Below are 22,649 nucleotides of genomic sequence, written 5' to 3' on the forward strand. Positions count from 1 at the left end.
AATTTAAAAATTTGAGTTTTGGGAATTTCAAACATCAACAAATTGAAACATGTAAACAGCCATTATCCCCAAAAAACATAACCTCGAATGTTGACGAATGAACCCCTCTTCCCTCTACAGGAAGAAACACTTTTACGATCGATTTTGTCGGTCATTTCCCTTCGAATTGTTTCTTTTTTTTCTAAAAAAGAAAAAAAGACCAGGTTTACACGCTCGGGTTACCTGAGAAAAAAAGCAACAAAACTACCGATGCCACGGAACGCGCGAACGTGCATCATTATGGTCGCGAATCTCTTCGTTTTTATTTTCCGTTCCCGGTAGCGGTACAGTACGATAACATCTCAATATAAAAATTCATGCTCATAACGCGACTCGTGACGGTGTGCCTTCTTATTTTCCTTTTCTTTTTTTTTCTTATCACGTCCCTAGGGTACGGTGAGCGTAAAACTGATGCTTTAGAGAGAGAGAAAACACGGGTCGTGCCGAAACGACTGTAGACAGATCGATAAATTCGCGTGAATATTCGCGTGGCTGATAAGCTGGTCAGATAAGCCGAAATCGGTCTTACGGGCGAAGTCCCCCCTCGTTACGAGGCAAGAGATACGATGATGGTAGAAAATAGAAGATAAATTTCACTGTTTCGTATTATTTACACGGGTGTTTTATAATCCACCTTTTTTTTTTTGGTCAGTGGTCTCATTTTTATTCGTGTCGATGCTAGCAGGAATCACACTCAGGGTGCATTGGATGATTTTAAATTACCTAATCGCCCAATTTTCAAGTTCATAAATTTTATAAATTCATACACAGCCAATATTAATTTTGACAACATGTTTTCTTTTTATTTAAAAAGTTCCGTTATTTTTCGGACATACTGTGTAATCACAAATTGTTAAATTCTCAAGTTGTCAAGTTACTCAAGTTCCCAAACTCCCAAATTTTCAAATTTACACATTCTGTAATCGCTATTTCATAAGAGAGCCTAAGTATAATACATGACAAGTTTTGATAGTCAATAACGGACGATACAACCTCCTTGTGTCGCCATTTTTCCTATGGAACCCCACCATGCTTTTTACCACGATTGATCGGCGAAGGATATTGTTCCTCTCACGTGCAGAATCGAGAGTTCTCCGTGTACCTGTTTAGCATCGCGTTTAGCAGAATCACGCCGCCACTTTAGCCTAATACTCGTGGCTGTCGCGGTAAATGATGGATCGTTAAGAGTCGAGCGTCCCGTAGATGATCCCGATGACTTGCACCGACTGAATTACGTCCCGCATGTTGCATATCATAGAGAAAATCCTAGCGCGTATATCACCGGGTGTACGCGGGGCGTAGCGTCGATTCTCGTGAAATAAACTGCTAGCAGCCAATTGGGGGATGATAAATCTATTATTTTCGGCGAATCATGACTCGTGGCACTAGGGAGACGATGATGCACGCTGCGGGCTGTACAGGTGCCCATTTCGTGACTTCCGCCCGTACGTTAACGCAAAATCATTCGACGATACGATTATTTCGCGCGGTTAAACGATCGTTCCCGTAGGACAATCAAGATCGTTAGCGGCTATTCGTAGAAAAATTGAAATAATCATTCCGAACGAAACAATCGGTATCGACGAATTATCGATCAACGTTACTCGACCGATAACAAAATAGGAGCAAGGGGACTCGGCTTTGGATAAAACGCGTTCCTCGAAACGGCTCGTTAACGGCACGCCAATGGGGCTTTCGGTATTTTCACGAGGCCGCGCACGTCGCTCGACACAATGTGCCGGCCATTAACGAAACACTCGACGAGTACGTATCGGGCATCGATCATTATGAGGCCGCGGGCTTCGCTGGATATTCCGGTAACGGTCTATCGCCGCAATAATCGTCAACAGGCGCAATAATCATGTCGTTTAATGACAATTGATGAGGACCAGGAAATGTGCGTGCTTTAACATCGGTCTATGCTTAGCCGACTGTATCCGCGATTCATGTACGCTGTATATGGCTGTATGTCTGTCGATGTGCGTGCCTCGCATCGCGATAGGTGGGAACAGGTATAGCTGCGGATTCTATTGTTGGCGCTAGGATGTGCCATTATGCGCGATCAGTCAATATTTTCTCGTAACTGACCTCTGTTTCGATTCACGCGCCACCCAACGTAAACTTGGACACAGACGGGTCAGATAGGCGAAACAACGCCGGTGGAAGTCCCACGCGTGTTTCCGGCCCGAAGGCACTCTTCCGTTTCCCCGAAACGCGATGTTACAACCGGGAATATTTTCGCGTAACTGACCTCCGGCGATTCCGGATGCGCGGTGATGAAGTGTCTATATGCACTTCATTGCATCGGTTCCGGTCCAGCTCGCTGCGCCTCGGGTAACCTCTGGAAATACAACGTTACAATCTGCTCAAATATTTGCACCTTCCGAATCGAATTACACTGTTTCTGTTTATCTCGTCGCTTCGACGGCGATCGTTCTTTCGCGAGCGCGCGCTAATTAAAATGTGCATATCGAATCGGCGAGTCTCGATCCTGCTCTTTGATCGATGCATAATTAACGGGAAACTATGTAACGTTTGATATCGTGGTTCGAGAGTGCTGCTGCCATTAATTATCGGTACTTTATTGATACTTAACGATGTATCAATAATGTCAATAATAAATCGTTAAGCCTGACACGTTCGATTGTATTATTCAAATCTGATAATCTTCGAGTCATGAACCTGACTTAGCAAAAATAGGCACTTATTCTTTCCCTAACTTCAGACGTAACATAATTCAATCAAAAGAATATCTCATTAGTAGTATGAACAGGAACAGATCTAATCTAATTTAATATTTGTAACATGATGCTGCCAGCTGTGGTAGGTCCGTTAGAGCAATCAGATTTTCCGGAAAGCGTTTCGCCGCGGTTTCAGCGTGTATAATTTCCCAATCATACGCCGAAGGCACGTATGATTTTTAATTAAAAGGAATCGAGTTATAAGCGATCGTTCCGGGATCGAGGCTCGTAGTCCGAGGCCGATTTGCCCGGCAATATTTCCGGCAGTATGCGTCGTCGATTCCGCGCGTCGGAAAAGCGTCTCGATTACCGAGTTGAATTATCGATCGATTTGTGCCCGGCAATTTGTACACCGTACGTTCACTCGAGATAGGATATTTTTCAGTCGAGTTGTAGGCAGCTCGAGGCCAGGCGAACGAGCGGTGGCCACCGAACGAGATAGCCTCTCGCGGTAATTGAGAGTAATTTTGCAAGGCCAATTTACGCAGAAATTTAATACCAAAAAATTTGTGTCCCGACAAACCCTCTGGACCGACATGGCGGAGAATCGATTCTCTCCCTCCTCGGTCCGCTTCCGTCCCCTTGTTTCGCTCGATCACTCGCGAAACCAGCGTTCACCTGCATCATCGGATAAACCTCGTTTCCCGTTGTAATTCCATTTTCACGCAGCCCCAGCGATCGTATGACTCGATTTTTCCACAATTTCTGGGCACACCGGGGTGGCGGACGAGGGAATTTCAATTAAATTACTCGCTCGTCTCTGTTTCTTTTTCGTGCGTATCCACGGGGACGACGGACAGGGGAAAAAAATAACTCGTTTCCCGGACCACGTTGCGTTCATCGGATGCGACCGGTGACGAAGTTTTCGTCGTTTGCCTTTAATGGCCTGTCCTTTTTCGTCGTGCTCTCGCGAGATTGCCGATGATTAATCAGACCTGGCAACCCCATTTTTAGGCACCGAGCACGCGACGACGATTACCCCTGAGCGAGACACCGTTTCCATTATTCCTTTTCTTTCTCCTCTTTCTTTTTTTTTTCGAATTCGCCCTCGGCCGATTCGGTCGGAACGCGAAACACTGATTACCAATCGATGGCTTTTAACGGACGAATCGCCGTGGTCAAGCGGACGGAATTAATTCGATCAAACGCGATCTTTTCTTTTACCCTTTTCGTGTACCCAGTAATTAAGGAAAATGACTGTCTACTTATAATCAACCCTTCATAAACACTTTTAACAAACATTTGTTGTGATCAATAAAATTTGAAGATTTCTGATGGACAATGTGGACTATGAATGATATGGTGTATGAAGTTCTATGTACCTGACTCTGCATGGAGACTACTAGTTCAAATTGTGAAGAGACTTTTGTTCCTATCTAATTTTGATAGTGTTTCATGGAACTACAAATGTGAAGTTTGAAGAGTGAGGCACTATGGTGTATGAGGTTCTATGTATCTGACTCTGCATGAAGACTACTAGTCCAATTTGTGAAGAGACTGTTGTTCCTATCTGATTTTGATAGTGTTTTATGGGACTACAAATGTAAAGTTTGAAGAGTGAGGCACTATGGTGTATGAGGTTCTATGTATTTGACTCTGCATGAAGACTATTAGTCCAACTTGTGAAGAGACTGTTGTTCCTATCTGATTTTGATAGTGTTTCATGAGACTACAAATGTAAAGTTTGAAGAGTGAGGTACTATTGTGTATGAGGTTCTATGTATTTGACTCTGCATGAAGACTACTAGTCTAACTTGTGAAGAGACTTTTGGCCCTATCTGATTTTGATAGTGTTTCATGAGACTACAAATGTAAAGTTTGAAGAGTGAGGCACTATGGTATCTGAGGTTCTATGTACCTGACTCTGCATGAAGACTATTAATCCGAATTGTGAAGAGATTGTTGTCCCTATCTGATTTTGATAGAGTTTCATGGATTCATAAATGTAGAGTTTGAAGTGTGAATGAACTATGGTGTATGTGATTCCATGTACCTGACACTACATAGACAATAGTATTCCAATTTGTGATGTGACCTTCGTTTCAATTTGATCTTGATACTGTTTCATGGTAAACTTTTAATAGTGAATGGACTATAATCTATGTGATACTATGAACCTAACTGTAGACGTACAATATTAGTCCAATACTAAATGTAAAGTTGAAAGAGTTCCGTAGTAAATTAAAATCATAATGAAAGCACAAATAGTTTTTACCTGTAAGCAGAAGCGATGCGTAGGTTCTCGCGGGCTGACGTCGTGGGAATCCCCAGGGAATCGACGTATGACGTAATGTCGAAGGAACGGCGTGCAACCCTCTTCTCCCTGTCCTTCCACTTGGAACCCTCCGACGCAACCCCTTGCTCGCCACCTCGCCACGGCGTCCTCCACCGCACAGCAACGACGAACGCGAGGACAATAGTGCGGCAGCGGCAACGGAGGGCTCTGATTTTCTCCCTCGGTGCATCAACGATAAATGCGTTTAGCTTGAGAACTGCATAGCTTGCGTGCGTCGAGTTTTCAGCCGAGCCACGCGGTTTCGCACAGAGACGACACGCCGTTCGTACGCGATCACCGTGCAGTCGGATGCAGTTTTTACGCTAACCGGATTAGAGAACGCGAACGTGATCCGGGAACCGTGTTATTCCGCTGCAGTTGCTCAACATTCTGTGGGTCTGAATCTTTTAGCATTCCGAGATGAACAAGCGAAACTGCACCGTGCGCTTATTTTGATAGAAAGGAGCCTTTCTGTTAAACACCTTTGATATCTGGGGACACGCGAATTTCCAAGTCGGCGGATTTTTTAATTCCCCAATGTACATAGGAGCAAAAACTTCTTTGGTGTTCAAACGACGTTCCTGTTCCTTTGTCTACTGATATTTGTATCCATAGCATTTTTCCTACTTTCGCTCAAAGAAAAGTTACAAATGATCTGCTCCCTGCATTTAGTTCAGCTGAAAACGCGCGACAGTGGCTAATTAAAATTCTACTGTAACGAACCGCCCGGCCGTCGAGTTTCATATAATTTTCCGTCGAGCTTCCGCGTTTCCTTGAAATCCTAAAAATGCTTCTGTCAACGCGACGTCCGTTGTTGTTTCGCGCTCTGGACTCAACCGGAGAAACGGCGCTTGTCGGTCGAAAATTAAACACGGAAACCTTAATAAAATGTTGGCGAATTCTGTGATTTTCTGGCTTCGCGAAACGTAAAATATCCTTCCGGTCGATGGACGGCAGTTGCGAGGTTTCTGAAAAATGGAAGAGAAAGAATACGAAGAAAAAGCAGCAGAAGGTTCTGATTGCTGACACCGGACGACCGCACGCTCGAGGGGAATCGATGATTATACGTGTACTACGCAGCTTCCTGTTATTTCAATTTACTTCTATGTTTTTTACGCGAATATCAGATTTCACCGCGTAAAGTACTGTCTTTTCCGTTTTCTTTCGATGATTTATGGCTGGCCGATATGGAATTACGCGGAAACATTATGAGCTTGCTTATGTTTCGCAGTAATATGTATATTTCCGTTTCTTGCTTTTAATATCTATGCTTGTCACATTTTCCGAGTATTCGTTTTGTGGCTGACCTAGTTTGTGCATTTCGAAATCGTTGAACTATGTAATCGGATACGATAAGTACTATGTTTTAAGAGATGTGTGTTTTTATTTCTCTTTTAATAGCATTGCGTATTGTTTTTTACGTTGATACATTATACGGAACATTCTGCACAAAAAGTATTGGGATATAATGACAAAAAGATTAATAGTTCGAAAGATATTTCTTTCGGTATAAAATATCAGTGTTACTTTTCGATTCAAAATATCTCATCAACTATTGATTTTTTATATCTTAATACTTTTACTTAATATATCTTAATACTTTTTCGTATAGGATTCCTTAAGGAATCAATACATGTAAAAAGATACATTTCATTTACAAATTTAGACTTGATTATCACAGAGCTTATCAACGTGACAATAAGGTCGAATTGATAAGAGAGTAGTTTATGTGCCTTGGTATGATGAAATTTTTGTCTGAAACATTTTTTAGTATCATTAATATTTTTTGAGATATTTGGATGGATTGAAATTGACGCTGTATAAAATAGTTATTAAAATATTCAATTAAAATTGCGTTACATTCTGTTTTATTTATAGAAGCATGACAAGTGATATGTTAATGTGAAATGATAAGGTACAGGATAAAATTGATGAGAAAAAAAAAAATTGGAGATGCCGGGGATCGAACCCGGGGCCTTTCACATGCAAAGCGAACGCTCTACCACTGAGCTACATCCCCGCGACGATTTCTTATTCTTATCTACCGCATAAAAGCTACTCCACGCATGAACATCAATATCGATACTTCCACTATAATACTATGCATCAAAAAAGAATAAAATTATACGCTAGAACAAAGGAAATCAATTATTTCAATCTACATCTATATTAAATACCTAAATGTTACATAATATTCTACATACATGTAACATGCCTTTCATACAAGATAACTGTACAAAATTGCAAAATTATAAATGATAAATTTAAAAGTAAAGTAACGATTCCATAAACATTACCTACGAAATCAGTATTATTATTAAAACAAGTACAATATCTGTAACAAGAATACAATTTGCATGATCAGAAATGTCCGTTCTGATTGATGCATTCACCATAATAATGATAGTACATTCAGCTGCGTTATTTTCGAAAGTGCAGGGTACAATTTGCGCACGGTCATATAATCCGTATAAATACCTGTTACACGAATTATGAGAGGTCCCGAGGTAAAATCGATAGTCATCTATCGCAATTGCGGGCCATTATTGCTATGCATTCGCGCGGGGGGATGGAGTACGTGCTGAAGAATTACGAGGGTAGCTAAAAGTCATCCCCCGTCGCGTGACTTATGCACCGGCGGCCTCTAATGAAGATCTATCGCTCGGTGCACTGTCACTTTTATCCTTTGCCCGCGTTTTTTGCCCGTCTCCCTATCCGCCTAGAAAAGTATCTGACCTGTGACCTATCGTTGTACGTACATGGCGTGTCTTCGAATCATTAGTACTCTGATATATCTCGCTAGTGATTTATTTCTTGCTCGTACAATACTTACTGTTACCCACGTTTCTAGCTGTGTATCGCCGTTTTTCGTGGGGTTTTTGTTTGTGGAAAAATCTGATAATTATTGTGATGGATTTTGATCGATGTATTTGTTTCTGGGGACTTATATTCGGATTTTGGGATTTGCGAGTTTGGGAATTTTGGGAAAGACGGTTGGGGTTTGAGATATTTGGAGCTTAGGGAATTTGGGTCTCAGGATTTGGGACTTAGGAATTCAGGACTTTGTGAAATTAGGAATTTTAGAATTCGGAAGTTTGAGAATTTTGGGGCGCAGGAAATTTGGAAGATTGAGAATTTGGGGTAAGGTGATTGAAGTTATAGGGATTCAGGGCTTTGGAAATTCAATTTTGAGAATTTGGGACGCAGAGAATTGGGGACTTTGTGGTTTCAGGACTTGGAATTTGGGACTTCCAGAATTTCGGGACTTAGGGAATTTGGAAGTTTGAGAATTTGGGGTAAGGCGATTGAGGTTATAGGGATTCAGGGCTTTGGAAATTCAATTTTGAGGATTTGGGACTTAGAGAATTCGGGATTTTGTGGATTCCGGACTTGGAATTTGGGACTTCTAGAATTTCGGGACTTAGGGAATTTGGAAGATTGAGAATTTGGGGTAAGGCGATTGAGGTTATAGGGATTTGGGTCTTTGGAAATTCAATGTTGAGGATTTGGGACTTTGTGAATTCAGGACTTGAAATTTGGAACTTCGAGAATTTCGGGACTTAGGGAATTTGGAAGTTTGAGAATTTGGGGTAAGACGATTGTGATTATTAGAATTTGGGAATTTGGAGATTTGGATCTGAGAATTTGGAACTTAAAGAATGCGGGACATAGTGGGTTTTAAATTTTTAGAGATTGGAACTTTGAGAATTTCAAGATTTATGTAATTTGGATCCTTGAGAAATTGCGATTGTGAGATTTTGGAATTTTGAAAACTTCGATCCTTGAATTGGGACTTGAAAATTTTGAAATATTGAAATTGTGGGAGAACGAAAAGTGGGTCTTCAGGAATCTGAGACTCAGAGAATTGAAAGCAGTGGAATTTTGTAAGAATTTGATTGAATTCGAAACTTAAGGATTTGAAACCTTGTACTTTTGAAATATTTGAACCTTGACTAATATTATCAAATTTTAGAGCAGTAAATCTTTGCAACTTTGGGACTTCAAAGATTTGAGGTTATGTAACTTTGAAACTTAATTATATTTAACAATAATCTATCAGAAGTTAGTCCTCAACATTTGAATCTAGAACAACATATGTGTATGGTAAAGCACATGACATATGCTCCACACCATAAACGATTCTCAAAGAACTAAGTACTAGAATCTGCTTTGACCATGGAAAATAACACTTACCAGATCCTCCAACGCCTTGGGAGCAGATCCGTGCATTGCATAAGAAATACGATACACGGTTAGATACATAGAATAGGTAAAAGTGAAAGTGACCATTCTCTATGCTTTCTAAAGGCCAAGATGTTTATATGCGGGGAACAGAATAGAGCATTATAATAAACGATGCTGGTTCTACACCGAGAAAAGAAGAAGGAAGCCTTTCGAACAAACGAGAATGAATCGTTTTATCATTTGAAAGAACCAGCTACTTGCTAGTTCATTGCGTGTTCATATATTCTTAATTACACCTGTAACCTGTCTGTCCGTAAATGGAGACACGTTCGAACGGAGTAAGATGCATTCAAATGATCACATTATATTCTTTAATGGCCACGTGTAACATAACAAGTAACATTGTGATCCGTGTTAAATTCGAAATGATGCGCTAGTGTTTTTACTTAATTGACGATTGTTTTGTGATTGTTTAGATCTGTGATGGCTGATTTGGTGTTTGATGGATGGGAGTTGGAGCTTTTGTGTTGAGGGATTTGGGGAATTTTAGGGTTTTGGAAATTTTGGTGAATGGGATCTGGGGATTTGGAAATTTTGGGGAATTTGGGAATTTGGGGAATATGGGGATTTGGAGACTTGGAAATTGGGAAACTTGAGAATTTCGGGATTTGGCGATTTGGAAATTGGGAAACTTGAGAATTTGGGGAATTTGGAAATTTGGGGATTTGGAGATTTGGAGACTTGGAAACTCGGAAACTTGAGAATTTGGGGATTTGGAGATTTGGGGACTTGGAAATTGGGAAACTTGAGAATTTGGAGAATTTGGAAATTTGGGGATTTGGAGATTCGGAGACATGGAAATTCGGAAACTTGAGAATTTGGGGATTTGGAGATTTGGAGACATGGAAATTCGGAGACTTGAGAATTTGGCGATTTGGAGATTTGGAGACTTGGAAATTGGGAAATTTGAGAATTTGGGGAATTTGGAAATTTGGGGATTTGGAGATTCGGAGACAAGGAAATTCGGAAACTTGAGAATTTGGGGATTTGGAGATTTGGAGACATGGAAATTCGGAAACTTGAGAATTTGGCGATTTGGAGATTTGGAGACTTGGAAATTGGGAAATTTGAGAATTTGGGGAATTTGGAAATTTGGGGATTTGGAGATTCGGAGACAAGGAAATTCGGAAACTTGAGAATTTGGGGATTTGGAGATTTGGAGATTTGGAAATTGGGAAACTTGAGAATTTGGAGAATTTGGAAATTTGGGGATTTGGAAATTTGGAGACATGGAAATTCGGAAACTTGAGAATTTGGGGATTTGGAGATTTGGAGACTTGGAAATTGGGAAACTTGAGAATTTGGGGAATTTGGAAATTTGGGGATTTGGAAATTTGGAGACTTGGAAATTCGGAAACTTGAAAAATTGGGGATTTGAAGATTTAGAGACTTGGAAATTGGGAAACTTGAGAATTTGGGGAATTTGGAAATTTGGGGATTTGGAGATTTGGAGACTTGAGAATTTGGGGATTTGGAGATTTGGAGACTTGGAAATTCGGAAACTTGAGAATTTGGGGATTTGGAGATTTAGAGACTTGGAAATTGGGAAACTTGAGAATTCAGGGAATTTGGAAATTTGGGGATTTGGAGATTTAGAGACTTGGAAATTGGGAAACTTGAGAATTTGAGGAATTTGAGTCCTTGGGAACTTGGGAGTTTTGGGAGCTTGAAATTTTAAGAACTTGGGAATTTTTGAACGTGGTACCTTGACAATTTTGAGAACTTGAAGCCTTGGAATCCTAAAAATTCGTATACTCATGAATTTGTGAATTTAAGTCCTTCATCTCAGAATTTCCAAAATCAGAAATTTAAAAATTCCAAAACTTAAAACCCTAAGATCTCAAAAACTTTAAACCTCATTAACCCATAAATATGAAAATGTAAAAAAATTAAAAAATTGAAAAGTGCAAAAATCTCTATTTCTCGCGCATGTCCGCAGTCCATCACTGGTTTAAACATCAAGAATCGAGACAGGTCTCCGTATGATCGATTTTAGTATTCCCACCCCCGAATGTCAATATTCGTCGACAACGCAGAACGTGCAATTCGATATCCCCCTTTTAAAATTTCTGTATACCCAAAAACTTGATAAATCGTAACCCGATGCCGGTAACGCGATACTTTAGCAGTGGACGAATAAGAAGGAATATTCTTATCATATAAATCCGAGAATCTCCCTCTTTGGAAGTCCAAAGGCAAACAGTAACATGAGAATGGTAACACGGTGTTTTGAAACAATACGTCCGGGTGCATCTTAAAAAACATGGGAAATCTCTCGGAAGCTACGTGAACTGATACCTGTCTTTATCCATAAAGCTTTCTATTTCCGCCATACCATTATCGGAAAAATACAAACGGAAAAGTCTATACTTATAAAACGGATAAACGCGATAAAAGTAGTAAAATGGTAAACATGATAAACGTTATAAAATATCAAAATATAATGATAACATCGGTTATTCAAATCTGAAAATATTGAAATCAAAATTGATCCAGAATATAAATTGAACAATCGGAGTGCTCGAATGTATTCGAACGCCGAAACCTGAATAGGTACCCAAATTCGGTGCTCGATTCGAACAGTAAGAGTGCTACTATCGTCTGCGCGTAAATCCTTCGACTAACACCCTTCCAGTCGAAAAACCCCTTTGTTCCTTTGAATTACCACCTTCAACGAGCTCTTCCATAGAACACGAGACGATATTAGCCCCGAAGTCTTAATCCTTAATTTTCCAAGTCATTGCCCCCTGCAGACCCTCCGACGTACATACTTCGCATCCTTTGAGACTAACAATTAACGATATTAATCCCTCAGAGAGCCGTGTATATACATCCCATTATATTTTAACACCCGAACCGGCCTCCTCGTAAACATTCTTTTAATACCATCTGCCGACATGATCAGGATGTACGACGAAGGAGGAGCAGGAAGAAAAGAGACGGTCTATAGCAATTAACAGGCCTAATTACCGGAGAACCGCTTACTCGACGCTGAAGAATCGCGGCCCCTAAACAGATCCGTGTGCATATTTTATTCTTAGCATCCTTAAGTCGAGGACGAACGAAAGAAATAATCCTGCGATAACAGGGCTCCGGTGTTTACACGAAAGTAACCTGCAGTAGTCCGCCGAGGAGAAAGAAGAGCAGAGAGACTTCTTTGTACGTTTGTCGGAGAAAAGTTCTCTGTAAATACGGTCCGTCTTCGAGTTTTCATTCGGTATCAGCGAGCCTCCGGTCGTTTCTTTACACACGAACAGATAAAACGCCAGGGAATTGAGAAGATACGAGATAACTTGTATCTCTGGCGAACATGCTCACACGCTCGATAGAGTTTGTTCAACGTGATCAGATTTATACCCTTAATCACATTGGCGTATAAGTAGCAGTGTCGTCCTCGAAATGTGGATTGATAGATGGTCGGAAATTATTGGAATAAGTACTCGGATTCACCTGGGACAAATGGAAATATAGGATCTGGTATTTGCTATAACTCTCGAAGACGGTGCACCTGGGTGGATCGAATAGCACGTTTCTGTTATACTTTGGACGCTTACAAAAAGAAATTGAAATTTAGGGTTGAAATGTTAAAAATTATACCTTTGAAGGTACAATATACCTGAATATGTAACATCACTAGTTTACATAAAATATTGAACCTACTGTCACCATTTTTCCTATAAAATGTGTCCATATTCTACAATACCTAGATCCTCCATTTTGCTACGTAACCATACCTCTTAACTACATCTGCAGACATAAATATGAGCCTACACCGTATTACCATTTTCCTGATAAAATGTGTCGATATTCTATAACCTCTAGATCCTCTTTGCTACATAATCTGTTAACTTTTGCTAATATGCTGATTCTGCTGATAAATATATCTGAAATTATACAATTCTACCCAACTCCCATAAGAATCCTATTTACGTAATCCGATGAAAAACTGCCTCATAAAAATAGACATCACGAAGCCGGTAACAACCGTAGCATCTTTGCGCGCGATGATAAGAGGCATAACAGCAACCGTGAGACGTGACATCCGATTTCGCGATTGGACGTGCCGTATGCAAAACAGCGACGACGACGTCGGCAGAGGTTTTTACGATTCGATGCGACGCCGATAGAAGCGCAAGAACGATGCCACGTAAAAGACCTCCCGCCGCGACAAGTGTCGGCAGTCGTTTCGTCGCAATTACGTGTCCCTTATCGGCTCCTTATCGGCACCGTTAAGTCAACCCGACGTTAATCCATTCGTCAATACGTCCCACGGTTAATCTGCCGATAACAAATGGTTGCAGCGTGAATAATCGTCGATCCGCTAAAATCGTTCCGTTTTAGTTTCGTTTTATCGTCGCGGATCCCAGCTGTGCTTATTGCGTAAACGACAGAGCTTATTTGCACAACGATCCTTACGGTTTATCGATGTCGTTGCTTCGATTTACGCCTCGGCTTTCGGGAATCTTGCATTTGGATCGTGTTTCGATGTGTGCACTTTGGGAAGATGCGTCTTAAACTTTTTACTGCGAAGTGGATCAAATAGGGCTGAGCTGGGTGAATGAAAGATTTGAAGATATTCTACATATGGGTGTACGCTTCACATGTGAATGAATGATTGTTGCAAATTAGTAAATGGTAGTACTGATCATACCAGATATATGAAATACTGGTACTGGTGAACTATAGAAGTAGTATTGATCATACCAGTGTTGTAGGCTAGTAGTATCGATCATAACAGTGTTGTACCCTATGTTAACATGTTTCAAAATAAGAAGAATAACGCAATTGCTGTTCAAGTCTAAAACAGCAACAACACATTGCTTTTACACATATGGAGTACTATCGATTTACGGAATGATACGTATACTTTAATTCGTTTCGTCGAATCGCGCAACGAATCCGACCGGCCGTTGTCAGCGTGCTTCAGCGGAATTCTTACGGAAGAATACTGTAAGGTGACACCATTACCCTTCTGCTAGGTTTTCCTGTTTCTTGAAAAAGGTCGCTTCACCGAAATCACTGTGAGTCTAGGAACGTGTCTGGCATTGCGGAATTCTACCTGGAAACCCAGTTCCACTTCGTTGACGGAAGTCCCTGGATAACCCTTTTTAGGCTAGTGTTCCTTTCCAAGTATTGACCTTCGAAATTGGATCGTTGCCAGCTATTGACGTAATTCAATCATTGATCCAATTCTAAATACGCTGCAACTCTATCTTGAATCTAGGTGTAAAGGAAGTTGAAACATAATTTCATTTATGATTGCATACGTAATTATTCCATACAAGACCCTTCATAGACAATCATACCTTTTTCAAGGAAAATTGTGTTCATAATATTTTACTGCTTTGAATTGAATTTTCTCGATTTGAATAAAATTTGAAGGAACTTTGAAATATTTGACCAAAGTCAGTATCATATAATTGTTAATCAATAAATCGCTACACAGCGTACGAAATAAATGTTCATTGAACTTACATTGATGTACAAAGGTACCTTTGACATGACTAATTGAAGGAGCACGTCAATGAAAAGGCTTTCGAAAGGAATTCGTCACGCATATCGTGGCAGACATTACACGAATAGATAAGTACGAAGGACCCTCTACCCTGCGCCTCTCGGAACTCTTTCGGATTTCCATTCTGTTCTTTTTTCCTTTCCTCAACCCTAAATTTCATTCCCAGAATCCGTTTCCGTCGCGTGGCTGCTTGTAGAATCAGTACATCCGGGTGTCAAAGCGATGTCACCCGAACGGGTAGCCGGGTACGCATCAGTTTAAAATTCGATCAATGGGTGATACCAAGCGTGAAACACTTTTAGGGTTGAAACTTTAAAGGCTAGCTCGCGAAAGAGCAAATCGCAGTTACAAGCATGAAACTGGGGGGTGGTGAAGCGGTTGTGGGAACTCGGTGTCGAGTGCAGCCGGAACCGAAAGGATATTCATTTCGAACCCCTCGCACGTTCCAATATCCTTCTTTTCTGTCGCCGCGTGATCAATGGAATAATCTTTGAAATCCCTCATACCGACAAATAAAAGGTAAACATACCTGCCGTCCGGGCTCACAATTGTTTTTTATCGTGTTTTGGTACATCGGATTTATCGATTGTCTGTTAGCTGCAAATTGCGAATCGGCCGGCTACGATGAAAAAAATGAAAAACGCGGCCGTCGGTTTTCATTCCTTTTTTTCTCTCCCCCTTTGCGTGGAAAATAAATTTTCGAAAATGTAATCGAGCAACGTCAGCATAGATGATATGCAAACGACAACTGATAAATTCCGGCGTCGCGTCGTCCGCCAGATAAATCGGCCGTTATAAAAACGTTGAACCGTGACGTTTTTTCGCACGCTGATTACTCCACGGACACGAGTCAATCGCGTGGCCCCGATCGAGCCGGAATTTACAAACATTGCCCGACCACGGGCCACCGGGTTGCGCCCGTGACAGGGTGATTTTGTAATACAAACAAAAACGGTGGCGGTGCAACGAGTGCATTACGGGTTACAACGGAGAGACGTTGCCTGGCAACGGATCCACGCCCGTGTAATTCATTTTGGGCCAACTCTGCTACCCTCCTGCACACTGCACTCGCCCCGGCGCGATGCACTCCTGCCACTCTTCGCTCTTCGTCGATGCACACAAACGATAGACGCAGCCAACTGACCGACGCTCGGAATCGTAGTGATCTGATTTTAAACCAATCAACGGCGGTTTCGCGCTCAATTTACAATCAGCCCCGATTCGAATCATTCGTTATATACGACGTACAACGTGCGAGCGCCCCTAATGAAAATATTTTAATCGATTGCCGTACAATTGCCAAGTTCATTCCGCCCGTCGAAAATTCGACCGAGGTGGGCCGAGGCTGGATAGATTTATAAGCGGGACAAAGGGTACCAGGGGGCATTCGATTAATGCCCGCAAAAGACAACAAAATGCATTTCAATTTAAATGGTAAACGATCAAACGTAATTATACGGAATTAACCGTTCAACGGTCGCGTTATTCGTTCCTCCGAAAATATATTATACGAATGTGATTTAAAACAGCCATGCCCAGATTAAGCGCTTCGTGATCGGATCATGGGCTACAATGAGCACTGCACATGAACTATAGTACACCGAAACGATGTTTGATTACCATTTCTCAAATCTTACAATTTCTATACATTTTTACTACTTATTCACTAACCGTGTATTATGTTACACTGTATCATGTAGTCCTCAAATCCTAAAGTCTCAAGAGTCCTATCTCTAACTTCCATACCATCAAATGGCCCCAATGTCCTAATGTCATAAAGTCCAGATGTTTCAAAGACATAAAAGCCTGCAAATTCTACAGTTCCGAAAAGCCCCAAATCTTTAAACTTCCTAAGTCCTAAACAATGACGTGCCATCCATAGCGAAAGCGTTGAATGGTAATACACGTCGATGATACTGTTAATGCTCGCGCGTAACTAACCGCTTCAAATTACCTCTAATTATCATCCTCAACGTTCTTCGACGAACCTTTCGCTGCGGGGTGTTCCGAACACGTTTTTACGACGTTTCGTTTACAACGACTTACGGTTTCTTTACGACAGTACGTTCCTTTTTACTTCTACAAGAAATTAGAGATCACGAGCGCGTGAAAATTCACCGTGACCGTCGAATCGAGACGGCCTTGCTCGCACGCTCGCAACGACAGAAGGTAAAAAGAATGCGGTACACGCTTTGAACGATGTTCGCGCTCTTTATTAAGAATAATCGTCGCTCGTTTCCGGTGAGACTCGATCGAGAAGAAGTGGCTAGGAAGTCATTATATCCCTACGCTCATTGTCCACGTGCCGGTCAGGGTTGCCATTCAATGTTCCCTGCAAGACCTTTGAAGCAAATTAATGGCCTCAAGTCTAATATTCTCGTCGACTTTTGCATTTTAACAAGAAATTATACGGCCATATAAATATTTTATGTACAGTAACTGTTACTTAACACCTTCGTTACTGAGCACTACTGCGCTCAGTTAACGTAGGACTTATGTCATTATTACATGTATGAGGTATTCAGAATCCCAGTGTCAAGTACTAATGTCAATGAAACTCGGTCTCTGTCTACATTATTAACCTGTGTATGTAGTAGCTTCTGTTATATGTTTGAAAGTGTATATAACATTAAGTAAACTTAGAATTTGGTACTTGACCTGCCAAGAGTGACTTGTTCCTTGAACAACAATAGGGACAAAAGGTGATACCTGTAAGTTTTGGATTGTTTGCGACAAACCCTCTCACTTTCTTTAACTGCGGGTTTACCTTCGAATCTCCAATTTGGAGTATGCGACACTTCACGGTTCGTAGGTATTGCGGTAATGTGGCAACCCTGGTGGCCGTCCTTGTGGGACCATTCTCACCTGGATGCGCGGCGCGTTACACAACGGGTGCAGGAAGGATCGCGTTCACGTAGGGAGCACCCCCTGCGTTTTCGTCGAGCGGAACGGACAAGGTACTTTGCTAAATTAAAGTGCGAACCTCACGCAATTGAAGCTCGCGCGTATGCACGCGTGCACGCGCCGGACGCACGCACGCCGAGCAGGGACCGTTTTCCGAGCTTCCTATGCAGCTCTATCGTGCTCGCCTAGCGTTTCGCGTCGCGACGAATTACTCGGTGCATTCTTCACCTTCTAATCGGAGTTTCAGGCGGATAACGCTGCTGCGAGATCGTCGGATAACGGCGAGTAGTTTGCGCGCGAGGGCAATGGATGCTCGCTAGAGGTTGATAGGTTAAATGGAATCATTAATTAGAGACAACTGCGAGCGACCGTAGCACGTATGCACGTTTTATTATTTCATCGAGCTACTTGATCGACCGACGGCAACAATTTGTCCCTAATAAAGCCCCGGAGGATTTATTAAAAATTCATGTATGCGATCATTCGTTAGCGTATCATCGATCGTGCGCTTTTATTGTCGGCTAATGTGCTGTGTGATCGGCCGGCTGAGCACGAGGGGAAGCCACGGAACAATGAAATGAAAAGCTAGATTTACTTTATTGCTCGCAGGTGTCGTTGGCTGTAAATTATCCCGTGTGTATTGACGCCATTATGACCCACGACGGATTCACCAAAATAAATAGTCGTCTTCCTCTGCATTGTTGTTCAATCGATTATTATAATTTCCTTTTTAACCGGGAACGATAGGCTAACTCATCTTTAAAGACATACGAAGCTCTACGTTTACCGACAGATCTTTGACCTCAATTATACTGCCAAAAGCCTTGGAGATCTAGAAATTTGAAATTACTAGGCATCCGTACAGTATGCATTTGCTTAATGCGCGACTTGGTTCTCTGATTGCCTAAGTTTGTAAGGGGGTGCATTAAACGGGAATCAATCATATGCACGCCTTTCTCATGCGTCGTTCATTGATCGAATTTAACATGCTAGATGTCAGAGAGGACACTCGTGTGTGAAGAGCATTTGCATTGTGCATTAAGCGAGTATACCATAATACATCCGCAGCGACCAAATGACCGTACTTATATCTGTCTAATTTTCTACCTAATTTAAGCGTTGTAGCGTGCAAACGTTCCATTATCAGCAAGGCTGACTCTGACGTAACACTTCGCGATCGTCGCTTTGAAACGAGGTCTGAACTTCGTGGTCGTCGGAATCATCTCCTGTGCGACACAATTGCTTCCTGAGCGCAGTTAATAGCTGAACGAGAAACGATCGACCGGTTTGAATGGCTTCAAAGTAACCCAGCGACGCTGTCGCAAAAGCCATCCGTTAATCGATATTTCATCAAGTGTAAATCCAGTTCAATCAGTACAGTCTCGATCGGTAGCAATTTCTAACAGTCGCAGATTTTCCGCGCGCTAACGCAATATCATCGCATCGTGGTCGATATCGATCGAAGATTAGCATCTGGCCGGCCGCAAAGGGAGATTAGCTAGATCGATCACACATGCTGAACCAATTTCTCTGGTCAGCTGCTCATCAATACCAGTAATGGTACTATCCCCTGTGATCCCGCTCCTCTTCCTTCCTGTATCTATATTGTATGTATGTACGTATATATGCCTGTATTCCTCTAATAGGCATATAATCGTTATACATATACAATACACGCGCGCCTCCGTGCGCGCGTGTGCGTTGCTATTCATATATTTGTGCTGGTGTACGAGGACTATGTACACACACGGACGCCCGGCACGTGTGTACCGTCTATAATTATGTACACGCGTGTCCGTGTTTGTGTACATTATACAGGAACACACAGAAGCCGTGTATGTATACACTCATTTACATATCTACCGCGACATACGGTACGATTGCATATGCAGCCCTGTTTGCACCAGCCGATACCACGTCGTACGAGACCATGCAAATTTTCGCGAATCACACTTTGCCCTCTTCGCTTCCCAAAATCGTATTCGGACACGAATTGGGATCTCAGGAATTACGGGCACATTCGCGCAGCCCGATGGGGTAGCCTCTGCGTTCTCAGGCGAGGCGCGCAGACGTGAGGCACCCTAGGGGACAATCGGCGGTTAGTTAATTTGTGGACTTTACTTGTAATAGCTATGCTTATTCTGATACTTTATGAAGTTTGATATTACTATATTTCAAAAGTCTAGGACCTCTAAATTTCCAAATAAGTTGGAGATATCCACATCATCGTTGTGGCCGTAGTGTGTTTGAGTCTAATAGGCACTTGAATAATCGCCATAGACACTCACTCCTGTAATTCGCAAAGTAGAAGACGGTTTCGATGAAAACCGTCGCAGCGACGAGCGCAACAGACTGTTACATCTGTCGCTCGTATAATGCGCGATCTGGTGCCTCTATCGTTCGTTGCATAATGTATAGGCGTTGCGAGCGGCTCCAACGCGCTTCAACCCGCTCCGACCCGCGCGATATTGCGATGGAAATGGTGTTGCGGAAAATGGAAAAGCTGCCGTTGCCCTCCGGCATATACCTTCGTACATTTAATATAACCGTTGCTGTCTCGTATCTGTCTGTTAGGCAGCGATAGTTTTTTTTTTATTACTACTCTCTTGATACGTCGAGCCTGGCACGAGGGAAACAGAGTCGAAAATACGATTTTATGTTCGAAAATTTCGCCATTCGAAAATTTATAATGGATTTTAACGATATTTATCTGCGAGATGAAAAGATGCTCCTCGGTTCGGCGATTAGATGGGACGCTGCATCCGAGAATAAGGAACGGAAACGTCGGCGGAGAAATTCGAGCCAGCATGCAAATCATTCCCGAAGAGCGTCGCATATAAATATTCGACAATTTGCATTTTCCTCCCGTGGCGAGCGTACTGCCGTCCGGGCCATTTCCAAGATCGATGCCGCCACTTTGCGAGATATACGCCGAAAGTTTTACTGCCCACTAAATTTCAACTAGCTTCTCTAGGTAGGTACGTATATATTCTTATATACGCGACGCGAAAAATAAGAGGAATACGACACTTGTTGCTCCCGTTAGAAAAACGCTTCGGCTTTGGCATCGACTCAAGACGAATAGCAATATTACGTGATCATGGCTAATCCCTAAATCATGTTGGCCCATTTGAATATCTTTACAGCGTATTGCTGTCGACTAGACCGGATATTTCCATAGTCTGGGTTTCAGATTTTGCGAGTTTAAAACTTTGAACAGTTGGAAACTTAGGAACGTATTTGGAAACTTGGAGACTTAGAGACTTAGAGATTCAGGTACTTGGAGGTTGAAAATTTTGAACTTTAAGGACTTGAAAATTGGACTTCAAGATTGAGACTTCAGTATTTGTGGGTACTTGGAAAATTCTGGTCTGGGAACATGTTTGGATGTTTGAACTTTGACGCTTCAGAAAAGTTGGTCCAAAAATGGATCCATAAATGTGTTGAAACCCTAGGCTAGACGATATCGATCTGACGCTTATTGCGTCGGCAGATTCCGTTTAATGCGATTTCATAGCAGTAACGGGTAACAATTAAAAATATTTTTATATCCATCCGTCGGTCGTTCAACCGTAAGAGCATTTTTTTCCTCTCGTCTGAACGATATATCCCCGAAACGAATGACCACGATTTTATTGGCTTTCAGCGTTATATAGGAAGCCATAACGACTCGATTAAGCGGGGCAGTCAGTGATTGCCGGTATAATTTGCCGAACAAATCGCGTCGCCGTAATCCTAGCCTCGTCTGATCGCTCGTATCGATCATTCTGATTTAGCGATCTCCCGCCGTCACGTATCCGCCGATGAGCGTTGGCATTATCGTGACAGATCCTCGTACACCTGCTCGCCCCGTTCTCTTTGTATCGAAATCAAATTAATGGATATCGCATTCAGCGACAAGTGGATGAAATTATAAATTGATCTGCCAAAACTACGTTCAAATAGACAGAGTCCTACGGTGCGGAACTAAAACGTTGTTTTTCCATTCATTAGGAAGCCGGTGGTACGATTATGAAGCCTCGGTACACGGCTAACGAGCGATATGTCGTTTATTTTCGTTCAGTCGAATCGGACTGGCATTCATATTAATTCTCTCTTTAATTAAATGAATTCGACTACGGGGCCGATCGGACGGGAGGTGTGCGTATGCTGGGCAAACGCGAACCGAAATAATGAAGGCATACGGATCGTCGGGACTCGATGGATCGCTTATACGTTCAGTTTTGTATGCGTATATCGTTGCACGTGCTGGCGCACTTTAATTACGTTCCTAAATTATTCTAATTACGGGAAACGCCGACAAGTGGACGTCAAAATTGATTTCCGCATTCGACGATGCAACTTTTCTGTTATTTTTCACCGATATGCTTCTCGTCGAGGCTATTGATTATCGACGTTCTATCGATACCTTATTGATACTTCACGATATTTTGATAAGTATGATACGATACTCGTACGATATTCGTACGATACTCAACCGGTATTAAAATTATTATTCGTATGATACTTAACGATATATTGGTATGTGTCATTTAAAGTATAACACTTAACGTTGATCATTTGTTACTCTGAACTTTCGCTATACTATTTATTATACTGTATGTTATACGTAATGTACAAAGTGATATGTGAAAACATCGAGAACACGCAGTAGTTTACCGTTTATTCTTTCAATTAATTATTCGACGTCCTTTTCACCGGAATCAACCACGAAACGCAGCGCAGCTTTTAAATAATTACAGCATACCAGAGTCCAGAGTGTGCAAGCGTAACACAAAGCTGTGGTAATTAATCACAGCGTGCCGCGGCAGTCCACGAGCGTTCCTGTGAATACCGTCTAAAATTCAGTGAAACAATCGAGGGAAGTTGCGCCCCTGCATATGCACAAGTGCCATCCACAGGCGAGTGGGGCTTCCAATCCATCTGTAAA

The 22,649-nt window shown here is 41.9% G+C and overlaps 1 non-coding gene across 1 annotated transcript; it reads right to left on the reverse strand.

The window, feature by feature from the left end:
- Positions 1-7,003: 7,003 nt before the first annotated feature.
- On the reverse strand, positions 7,004-7,075 carry TRNAA-UGC (transfer RNA alanine (anticodon UGC)). The gene has a single exon. It is a non-coding gene; the product is annotated as a tRNA-Ala (tRNA).
- Between the last annotated feature and the right edge of the window lie 15,574 nt (positions 7,076-22,649).

Source organism: Megachile rotundata, chromosome 12 (assembly GCF_050947335.1).
Source record: "Megachile rotundata isolate GNS110a chromosome 12, iyMegRotu1, whole genome shotgun sequence".
Lineage (NCBI taxonomy): Eukaryota > Metazoa > Arthropoda > Insecta > Hymenoptera > Megachilidae > Megachile > Megachile rotundata.